The following is a 12178-nucleotide window of genomic DNA, read 5'->3' as shown; positions in this document are numbered from 1 at the left end:
TCACCAGTGCTTTGTCGTGCTCTTTCCTTGGTTCCTTGATCTGTTTCTTGTGAAGGTTTGAAGACATTGAATGCGAGTTGTTCGTCATGTATCCTCAATATTAGCTCTCCTCGCTCCACATCTATGAGCGCTCTGGCTGTAGCTAGGAATGGTCTTCCCAATATGATTGGGTGAAGGTGACTCTCTTCCATTTCCAATATGACAAAGTCTGTAGGAAGGAAGTAGTTCCCAACCTTTACCAACATATTTTTCACCACTCCTACTGCTTGTTTTTGAGTTTTGTCAGCCAACCTGATGACTACGTCTGTGGGCATTAGCTCATTGATCTGCAGCTTCTTCATAAGGGATAAAGGCATTAAGTTGATGCTTGCTCCCAGATCACAGAGTCCTTTGTCAAACATTGTTTCTCCTATGGCACAGGGGATGTGAAAACTCTCTGGGTCCTTCCTTTTTGTAGGCAACTCTGGTTGAATGAGAGCACTGCACTCCTTATTCATCACTATTGTTTGCCCTCTCTTGAGTAAGCTTTTCCTTGTTAGCAACTCTTTCATATACTTAATGTATGAGGGCATTTGTTGGAGAGCCTTGATGAATGGTATGTTCACATGGAGAGATGCAAATATGTCAAGGAACTTTGAGTATATTCTCTTTTCTACACCACCCTTGAGTCTTTGGGGAAAAGGTGCATAGAGCCTCAGCAGCTCCTTCTGTGTAATTTTGGTTTCTTGGTGATCCTCTTCCTATTTCTCTACTGATGTGTCTCCAGGTTGTTCTAATGGTTTGTTCGGCTCTTCCTCAATCCCTTGATCACTTGTAGTGACCATCTTGCAGTCTTTCCATCTTACTTTCTTTGCTTCACCTCTCAGGTTTTTCTCTGTGTCACTTGGGAAGCTATCAGTAGGTTTGGGAATCTTCTCAGAGAGGTATCCCACTTGAAATTCTAGCCTCTGAATAGTGTCTCCCTAGTTTTTGAGATTAGCTCGCTGATGAGATATTTTGGTGAAAAATAAATTTCTCCCAAAACACACAAATCTAACCGGCAAGTGCACCGGGTCGTATCAAGTAATAAAAACTCACGGGAGTGAGGTCGATCCCACAGTCGCACCTCCTCTTTGAACACCTTGTTATATTGGATTTCCTTACATATGCCTTCAAGTAGAGTTTCAATCCTTGATAGTCTTTCTTCCGATGATGGTGAGTTGAGATTGGAGGGATGAGAAGGGCCATTTTGGCTTTGGTATGGATGTTGAGGTGTGTTGTTAAGTGGGTGCTGATATGATCTCTGTGTGGAATGTTGGTGAGCCGCATGGTTGTTGGGGTTGTGACGTCTCTGATCTTGGCGTTGGTCTTGTTGGTTTCCCCACCTAAAGTTTGGGTAGTTCCTCCAACCAGGATTATACGTTTTGGAGTATGGGTCATGGTCTGCCTAGGTGAATTTCTAATGTAGTTGGCTTGCTCCTGACTACCCTCTGCCTCTTCATTCACTCCTTCTTGAGCTACTGTTGAGGTGGTTATTACTGCTACTTGATTCCTCTCCATCTTCTTGGTAAAGTTAGCCAGCTGCTTGGTGATCATCTTGTTTTGAGCTAGCAGTGCATCCACGTTGTTCAGCTCCATCACTCCTCTAGTGTTGCCTCTTTCAGAAGCATAGAAGTAGTCATTCTCAACTACAGTCTCAATGACATCTATGGCTTCTTCAATGGTCTTCTTCTTGTTCAGAGATCCCCCGGATGAGTGGTTTACTGCCTTCTTTGATTCATAAGAAAGACCTTCATAGAAAATGTGTAGCTGTACCCATTCATTGAACATATCTGGCGGGCACCTTCTTGTCAGATCCTTAAACCTCTCCCATGCTTCGTAGAGAGTCTCACCATCTTGTTGCCTGAAAGTTTGAACCTCAGCTCTCAACCTGTTGATTCTTTGAGGAGGATAGAATCTTGCCAAGAATTTGTTCACCACATCTTCCCATCTTGTTAAGCTTTCCTTCGGGAAGGATTCCAGCCATTTAGATGCCTTGTCCTTGAGGGAGAAGGGGAATAGAAGTAGTCTGTAGGTGTCAGGATGAACACCATTAGACTTCACAGTGTCACATATCCTCAGGAAGGTGGTTAGATGCTGATTGGGATCTTCTTGAACACTTCCTCCGAATGAACAGTTGTTCTGAACAAGGGTGATGAGCTGTGGCTTTAGTTCAAAGTTGTTGGCATGTATGGTTGGCTTTTGGATGCTACTTCCACAGTTTTCTGGGTTTGGATTGATGTAGGATCCCAGAACTCTTTTCTCTTGCCCAGCATGATGCACTGGGCCTTCTCTGCCATGGTTGTGAGCCTCTTCTTCATGATGGTTCTCCATATTCTCATCCATGTCTGGTTCAAAATACTCTTCTTCTTCCTTCGTACCAACTACTCTCTTTCCTCTTGCTTCCCTCCTTAATCTAAGGAAGGTCCTCTCAGGTTCAGAATCAAAGGAAGTTGAAGCCCCGCTTCTTCTACCTGTCATACAACCAACAAGGCAAAAGCAAGAAGGGGGTAGATGCAGAGAGTATTCTTTTTAGAAATACTGTTAGTGTGAGTGGTGCAATATATCAAACAGCTAGTGGGTTAGTGAACTGAATTGTAAAAAAAATGTGCAGATAACACCACAAACGGGTAAAGGGTAAAGGGAAGGAAATAACTAAAACTGAAAGTAAATTACTCAAATGAAATTAAACAAAATAAAAAAAATGCTCAATCTAGTTATCCACCAATTTAATCATTGTTGATACAAAATCAATCCCTGGCAACGGCGCCATAAACTTGATGCACGGAAACTTGTCTCTCAACAATTTTCCTCGGCAAGTATACCGAATTATCGTCAAGTAAAAACTCACAATAGAGTGAGGTCGAATCCCGCAGGGATTGATTAGTCAATCAAATTTAATTAGAGGAACATTCTAGTTGAGCTAAGCAGAAATTGATTTGAGAATTGCAGGAAATTAAATGGCGGGAAAGTAAATGGCAGAAAATGTAAATGCTGGAAATAAAGAGCTGAATATAAATGATGGAAAGTAAAGTGCAGAATCTTAAATGGGGAATGGGGAATTTAGCATGAAAGTAAATTGCAGAAATTAAAGAGAATGGGTAAGATCAGAAATGGGGGATTCATTGGGCTTAGGAGATGTTGCATTCTCCGGATCAAGTTCATTTTCATCTCTTCCTCAATCAATGCATTTATTGATTTCCTTGGCAATCTTAAGTGATTGAATTCCAATTCCTTGGTAATTCAATCTCTCAAATCTTGATCAATAGCCAATTCCTTGGTCTAATTGCTCATGAGAAGAGATGAAGTATGGTCACTGATTGTACCACATGTATTTCCAAATCAAAGTATTGGGAGAATTATATGTCACCATATCCGCCCAACCCCCAATTTGGTCCAACATGAGAAAGCATTTCTAGCATGATCCCTTCATTCCTTTTCCAAGGTTCTGAAGAGATCCAAGTATGAATAGCTTCTTTTCCAAGACAACTACCCAATTGGATGAAGATTGAAAGCTTTCTAGTAAAATCAAGAGAAAAGAAAGAAGAAGAATATTGAAAACTATTATTGATCCATCAAATTACAACACTCCCTAACCCAATGAAAGGGGTTTAGTTGTTCATGGCTCTGGAAATGGAAAACAAAGATGGAGAACGCATTATAAAAGTAAAACTAGAAGTTACAGAGAAAGTAAAATTATACAGAGAGTAGTCCTCTCAATCCAAAAGCTCCTCTCTAGTTCAAAAATACTCCTATATATACTACTCTTCTAATCTTCCAGTTGGCTCTTCAAGTCTTGGATATGGGTCTTTGGATCTTGAGTTGAAGCAGTTTGGAATCTTCAGTGGGCTCAACTTTACTTGCAGAGAAAGTGTGAAGTAGGCATGGACCTTGGCTAGGACATTAGTGGCGTTAATGTTAAGTGAAAATGTGGGTTCGAGAACGTTAGTGACGATCACCTTTTGCACTAACGTTCCTAGCCCAAGATGAGTTACGTTAACTTCAACGTTAGTGGCACTAACGTGACCACTAATGTTGCCTCTTGGTCCATCGTGAGCGTTATTGGCGTTTACCTTTGCCAATAACGTTGCCCTTAGCCCCTTTTTCTCACGTTAGAGTCCACGTTAGTATAACTAATGTGGCTCTTAACGTGGGCATGCCTTAGCCTCGAGAGCGTTAGTGACACTTACCTTTGTCACTAACGTTGGCATTATCTTCCTCTTCCACGTTAGAGTTCACGTTAACTGAGTTAACGTGACTCTTAACGTGGCCAATTGCCCTTTTGGAGCGTTAGTGACACTTACTTTTACTACTAACGCTTGGAGCTTCCTTTTCTTCCACGTTAACTACCATGTTAATGTAGTTAACGTGGTAATTAACGTGGGCTATGATGGCTTCGAAGACGTTATTGGCGATCACTTTTCTCATTAACGTTGCAAGCTAGCTCCCATTCCACGTTAGTGGTCACGTTAGTTAGACTAACATGGCTACTAACGTGGCTTTTCCTTGCTTCCTTTGTCCTAAAATCAAGCAAATAGAGTGCATCAAAGCTCTAATCCAAGTTATGAGTCATGCATCATCCAATTTGTCATTAAATTCATGCATAATTCTCATAAAATCATATAAAATTCATAATATTTTCTTGAATCAAGATGTAAGTGAAATTCTACCCAAAACTTGCTTATTTCCTAAGAAAATGCATGAAACTACCCTAAAATAGTAAAGAAAAGGTCAGTGAAACTGGCCGAAATGCCCTGGCATCAGTAAATTATAAACTATTATATATTGGTGGAAAGCCCAGGATGTCTACATTCCAACGCAATTGAGAGCGCACCAATTGGGCTTCTGTAGCTCCAGAAAATCCACTTTGAGTGCAGGAGGGTCAGAATCCAACAGCATCTGCAGTCCTTTTTCAGCCTCTGAATCAGATTTTTGCTCAGGTCCCGTAATTTCAGCCCGAAAATACCTGAAATTATAGAAAAACACACAAACTCATAGTAAAGTCCAGAAATGTGATTTTTGAATAAAAACTAATAAAAATATAATTAAAATTAATTAAAACACACTAAATACTATGTAAAAATAATGCTAAAAAGGGTATAAATTATCCGCTCATCGCAACACCAAACTTAAATTGTTGCTTGTCCCCAAGCAACTAAAAACAAAATAGGATAAAAAGAAGAGAATATACAATGAATTCCAAACTCATCAATGAACTTAGTTCCAATTAGATGAGCGGGACTTGTAGCCTTTTTGCTTCTGAACAGTTTTGGCATCTCACTTTATCCTTTGATGTTCAGAATGATTGGCATCTATAGGAACTCAGAATTCAGATAGTGTTATTGATTCTCCTAGTTCAGTATGTTGATTCTTGAACACAGCTACTTTATGAGTCTTGGCCGTGACCCTAAGCATTTTGTTTTCCAGTATTACCACCGGATACATAAATGCCACAGACACATAACTGGGTGAACCTTTTTCAGATTGTGACTCAACTTTGCTAGAGTCCCCAGTTAGAGGTGCCCAGAGATCTTAAGCACACTCTTTTTGCTTTGGACCACGACTTTAACCGCTCAGTCTCAAGCTTTTCACTTGACACCTTCACGCCACAAGCACATGGTTGGGGACAGCTTGGTTTAGCCGCTTAGGCCAGGATTTTATTTCTTTGGGCCCTCCTATCCATTAATGCTCAAAGCCTTGGATCCTTTTTACCCTTGCCTTTTGGTTTAAAGGGCTATTGGCTTTTTCTGCTTGCTTTTTCTTTTTCTTTCTTTTTCTCTTTAATTTTTTTCGCCATTTTTTTCCGCAAGCCTTGCTTTTCACTGCTTTCTCTTGCTTCAAGAATCAATTTTATGATTTTTCAAATTATCAATAACATTTCTCCTTTTTCGTTATTCTTTCAAGAGCCAACAATTTTAACATTCATAAACAACAAATTCAAAAATATGTATTGTTCAAGTATTCATTCAGAAAACAAAAAGTATTGCCACCACATCAAAATAATTAAACTAATTTCAAGATAGAATTCGAAATCATGTATTTCTTGTTCTTTTGCAATTAAAAACATTTTTCATTTAAGAAAAGTGAAGGATTCATAGGACTTTCATAGCTTTAAGACATAGACACTAGACACTAATAAATCATGTAATAAAGACACAAACATAGACAAAACATAAAGCATAAATTTCGAAAAATAGAAAAATAAGAACAAGGAAATTAAAGAATGGGTCCACCTTAGTGATGAGGGTTTCTTCTTCCTTTTGAAGAACCAATGGAGTTTTTGAGCTCCTTTATGTCTCTTCCTTGCCTTTGTTGCTCCTCTCTCATGGCCTTTTGGTCCTCTCTGATTTCATGGAGGATAATGGAGTGCTCTTGTTGAGGTCCATGAGTGGGCTCTCTTGTTTGCTCCATCCTCTTTCTAGTGATGGGCTTTTGAGATGAATCTCTCCATCTCCCATGACTCGGAGTTGGAAGTAACTGCCTTCCTTTTCCTCTTTCTAGAGGTTTTTCTGGTCTTAGGTGCCATTAGTGGTTATGGAAAAATAAAAAAAAAAGCAGAGCTTTTTCCACACCAAACTTAAAATGTTTGCTCGTCCTCGAGCAAAAGAAGAAAGAAAGGAGTGGAAGGAGAAGAAATGGAGGAGATGGAGGGTAGTAGTGGTTTCAGCCAAGGGAGTGGGTTTGGGAGGGAAATGGTATGAATTTGAATGGTGAGGTAGGTGGGGTTTATGATGGATGGATGTGAGTGGTGAAGAGAATATAGGGAAGAGGGTAGGATTTGATAGGTGAATGGTATTTGGGGAAGAGGTATTGATGTGATTGGTCAAGTGTATTTGGGGAAGAGTGTTATGGAAAGGTGTGAAGAGGAGAAAAGAAAAGGTGGGGTAGGTGGAGATCCTGTGGGGTCCACAGAACCTGAGATATCAAGGAATTCTGCTCCCTGCACCATTCTGGGGTTCAAACACCCTCTGTGTGCCAATTCTGGCATTAAACGCTAGCTCTGCTACCTTTCCTGGCGTTAAACGCCAGTCTGCTGCCCCTTTCTGGCGTTTAATGCCAGCCAGACGCCAGACACCCTTTTCTGGCGTTAAACGCCAGAGTGCTGCCCATTCTGGCGTTTAACACCCAGAATGCTGCCAGGCTGGGCGTTAAACGCCAATTCTGCTATCCTTACTGGCGTTTAAATGCCAGTAGGCCTGTCTTCCAGGGTGTGCTATTTTTGATGCTGTTTTTCATTTTGCTTTAATTCTGCAGTTGTTTTTATGACTTCACATGATCATCAACCTAAAGAAAACATAAAATAACAATAGAAAATAAATAAATAAAACTAAATAACATTGGGTTGCCTCCCAATAAGCGCTTCTTTAATGTCAATAGCTTGATAGTGAGCTCTTTGAGAGCTTCACAGAGACTCAGAGCTTGTTGATGGCCTCCCAAAACCAAACTTAGAAGTTGAGTGTAGGGGCTTTGTTTGACTCTGTATTGAGAGAAGCCTTTCGTGCTTCCTCTCCATGGTTACAGAAGAAGATCCTAGAGCCTTAAACACAAGGTAGTCCTCATTCAATTGAAGGACTAACTCTCCTCTGTCCACATCAATCACAGCTCTTACTGTGGCTAGGAAGGGTCTTCCAAGGATGATGAATTCATCCTCATCCTTCCCAATGTCTAGGATTATGAAGTCAGCAGGGATGTAAAGCCTTCAACCTTCACTAAGACATCCTCTACAAGTCCATAAGCCTGTTTCCTTGAATTGTCTGCCATCTCTAGTGAGATTCTTGCAGCTTGTACCTCAAAGATCCCTAGTTTCTCCATTACAGAGAGTGGCATAAGGTTTATACTTGAACCAAGGTCACACAGAGCCTTCTTAAAAGTCATGGTGCCTATGATGCAAGGTATTAAGAATTTTTCAGGATCCGGTTTCTTCTGAGGTAACTTTAGTTGCCCCAAAGAATTTAGTTCATTGATGAGCAATGGAGGTTCATCCTCCCAAGTCTCTGATGAGCGGATATTTTATACGCTTTTTGGAGGTATTTTCATATAGTTTTTAGTAGGATCTAGCTACTTTTTAGTATATTTTTATTAATTTTTATGCAAAAATCACATTTCTGGACTTTACTATGAGTTTGTGTGTTTTTCTGTGATTTAAGGTATTTTCTGGCTGAAATTGAGGGACCTAAGCAAAAATCTGATTCAGAGGCTGAAAAAGGACTGCAGATGCTGTTGGATTCTGACCTCCCTGAACTCGAAATGGATTTTCTGGAGCTATAGAAGGACATTTGGCGCACTCTCAATTGCGTTGGAAAGTAGACATCCTGGGCTTTCCAGCAATATATAATAGTCCATACTTTTCCTGAGTTGAGATCACGCAAACTGGCGATTAACGCCATGTCTCTACCCTATTCTGGCGTTAAACGCCAGAACTGGCATAAAAGTTGGAGTTAAACGCCTAAACTGGCACAAAAACTGCAGTTAAATGCCAGGAACAGCCTATACACGTGAAAGCTTCAATGCTCAGCCCAAACACACACCAAGTGGGCCCCAAAAGTGGATTTCTGTACTATCTATCTTAGTTTACTCATTTTCTGTAAACCTAGGTCACTAGTTTAGTATAAAAACTACTTTTAGAGACTTACTATGTACCTTATAATATTTTACATCTGAATTTTGTATCTTCTATGGCATGAGTCTCTAAACTCCATGGTTAGGGGTGAGGAGCTCTGTTGTGTTTCGAGGAATTAATGCAATTACTACAGTTTTTCATTCAATCACGCTTGTTTCTATTCTATGATATTCACTCGCACTTCAACCTGATGAATGTGATGATCCGTGACACTCATCATCATTCTCACCTATGAATGCGTGCCTGATAACCACCTCCGTTCTATCTGCAATAGCTTGAGTGCATATCTCTTGGGTTTCTAATATAAGATTAGAACCTTCGTGGTATAGGCTAGAATTATTGGCGGCCATTCTTGAGATCCGGAAAGTCTAAACCTTGTCTGTGGTATTCCGAGTAGGATCTGGGATGGGATGACTGTGACGAGCTTCAAACATGCGAGTGTTGGGCGTAGTGACAGACGCAAAAGGATCAATGGATCCTATTCCAACATGAGAGAGAACCGACAGATAATTAGCTGTGCGGTGACAGCACATTTGGACCATTTTCACTGAGAGGACGGACGGTAACCATTGACAACGGTGATCCACCAACATACAACTTGCCACGGAAGGAGCTTTGTGTGCGTGAAAAAGAAGACAATAGAAAAGCAGAGATCCCGAGGACAGAGCATCTCCAAAACCTCAACCTGTTCTCCATTACTGCATAACAAGTATTTATTTCATGTTCTTTTACTTTTTACAATTAAAACTAAGAATCATTACTGATATCCTGACTAAGAATTACAAGAAAACCATAGCTTGCTTCAAGCCGATAATCTCTGTGGGATCGACCCTTACTCACGTAAGGTATTACTTGGACGACCCAGTGCACTTGCTGGTTAGTTATGCAGAATTACAAAAGTGTGATTGTAATTTCGTGCACCAAGATTTTGGCGCCGTTGCCGGGGATTGTTCGAGTTTGGATAACTAACGGTTTATTTTGTTGCTTAGATTAGGAAAATTTTTCTTTTTGGTTAAAATTTTTAAAATCCTTATTTTATTTTTCTTAATTATTTTCGAAAAATTTCAAAACAAATAACTTCATAATTTAGTCTTCTGTTTGAGTCTAGTTTCATATTTTAAGTTTGGTGTCCTTTGTGTTTCTGTTTTCTTAAAATTGTTTCAAAAGTTGCTCTTAGTGTTCATTTTGATATTCAAAGCTTCCCTGTTTGTTTTGCTTGTTTTGATCTAAAAATTTTAAGTTTGAAGTCGTTTTTACTGTTTTTCTCCTTCTTCATTAAAGTCAAAAATATATTTTCTCTTTAATTTGATTGATTTTCGAATTCTTCCTTTAGAAATTCAGATTTTTATTTTAAAACTTCTTATTTTATCTTATCTTAGTTTTGGAATTTCAATATTCAAATCTTTTTCAAAAATCATATCCAAGGTTTTTCAAATTTTATTAATTAATCAATTATTTTAGTTTTCAAAACTTTTATTTTATTTTCCATTTATTTTATTTTATTTTATTAGGTTGCTTTTAATTAAATAAAATAAAAAAAAAATATATTTTATTTGCAATTCACATCAATTCCCTTTTTTCCATCATGGACCAAAGTGGGAATGAACAGTCCAGAAGGACTCTGGGATCATATGCTAACCCCATTACTGCTGCATATGGGAGTAGCATCTGTATACCTCCCATCAGAGCAACCAGTTTTGAGCTAAATCCTCAGCTCATTGTCATGGTGCAGCAAAATTGCCAGTATTTCGGTCTTCCACAGGAAGAACCTACTGAGTTTCTAGTGCAGTTCTTGTAAATTGCTGACACAGTGCATGACAAGGAGGTAGATCAGGATGTATACAGATTATTACTATTTCCATTTGCTGTAAAAGATCAAGTTAAGAGGTGGTTAAATAACCAACCCACAGCAAGCATAAGAACATGGAAACAGTTATCAGACAAATTCCTGAATCAATATTTCCCTCCAAAAAGGATGACACAGCTAAGGCTGGACATCCAAGGCTTTAAACAAGAGGATGATGAATCCCTTTATAATGCCTGGGAAAGGTACAGAGGGATGCTAAGGAAATGCCCATCTGAAATGTTTTCAGAGTGAGTGCAGTTAGACATCTTCTACTGCGGGCTTATAGAAAAAGCTCAGATATCTCTAGACCACTCAGCTGGTGGATCTATACACATGAGAAAGACTATTGAAGAGGCTCAAGAGCTTATCGATACAGTTGCTAGGAATCAGCATCTGTATATAAGAATTGAGTCCTCCATGAAAGAAGAAGCTAAGTGATGTGTATTTTCGGAAAATGAATTCCAAACACACAAATCTAACCGGCAAGTGCACCGGGTCACATCAAGTAATAAAAACTCACGGGAGTGAGGTCGATCCCACAGGGATTGAAGGATTCAGCAATTTTAGTTTAGTGGTTGATTTAGTCAAGCGAATCAAAAGTTGATTTGAGTGGTTTGTATTCGACAGAAACTAAATTGCCTGAAATTTAAAAGGGAGAGGGACAATTGCAGTAAATTAAAGAGCAGAGAAGGTAAATGTGCTGAATCTTAAAGAACAAGAAATTAAATGGCAGAAACTTAGAACGCAAGAAATGTAAATTGCAGAATTTTAAAGTGCAAGAAATGTAAATGGCTTGAATTGTAAAGGGAATTGGGAAGTGGATTTGCAGAATTAAAACAAGGAAAAGTAAAATTGCAACAAGCAGGGAAGTAAAAGATGGATTTAATTGCAGTAGATCTCAAACAAAAAATGTAAATTGCTTGAAGAAGCATTCAACAGAGAAATAAAAAGGGAATTTCAGATCTCAGGACCCAAGAGACTAGATAGCCAAGTCTAGATCTCACTGCCTTCCTAGATCCAATTGTAGAATTCAATTGCAAGAAACAGAAGATCAAAACAGAAGAAAACTTGAATGTAAATCTCAATTCTCCAATGATGCAGTAAGAGAAACAGAAAGAGATCTCAAGGTGAGATTGAGACAGAATTTCCCCAATTCTCAACACCCAAGACTCAAGACAAGTGTAATTGAAATTGAAAACAAGAAAACTAAGAAGAAGAGAATTCAATTCTCCTCTCCGAAACTCAGAAACTCAAAATAATTCCAAAACCAAAAGCACTCAGCAAAACTAAAACGGAAAGCTCTCAAGGAAAAAAACTCCCTGAAAACTTAAATCCTAAGCTATTTATACACTTTCTTCAAATGGTCTTCAAGCCTTGAATTGGGTCTTTGTTCTTGATGGAATTGGGTTGATAAAGGCCTTGGTTGATTGCTCTTGGAGTTGGAGAAAGATCCATTATGAACCGGGTTGAAATCATAAAAGTTTGAGTAAAAGTTTGAGTAAAAGTTTGAGGCAAACTTTTACTCAAACTTTTTATACCAGATGGCTTAAGCTTGCTGCTACCAACGTTTGAGCCAAAGTTTGAGGTCAAACTTTTGCTCAAACGTTGGCCCCCTTGTAAATGTGTGTGGCACCAACGTTTGCCAAAAAGCTTGAGGCAAACGTTGGCGCAAGCTTTTCTCCTCCAGGGTGTGC

This window comes from Arachis ipaensis, chromosome B05 (genome assembly GCF_000816755.2).
Source record: "Arachis ipaensis cultivar K30076 chromosome B05, Araip1.1, whole genome shotgun sequence".
NCBI lineage: Eukaryota > Viridiplantae > Streptophyta > Magnoliopsida > Fabales > Fabaceae > Arachis > Arachis ipaensis.
This window is presented reverse-complemented; position numbering follows the sequence as displayed.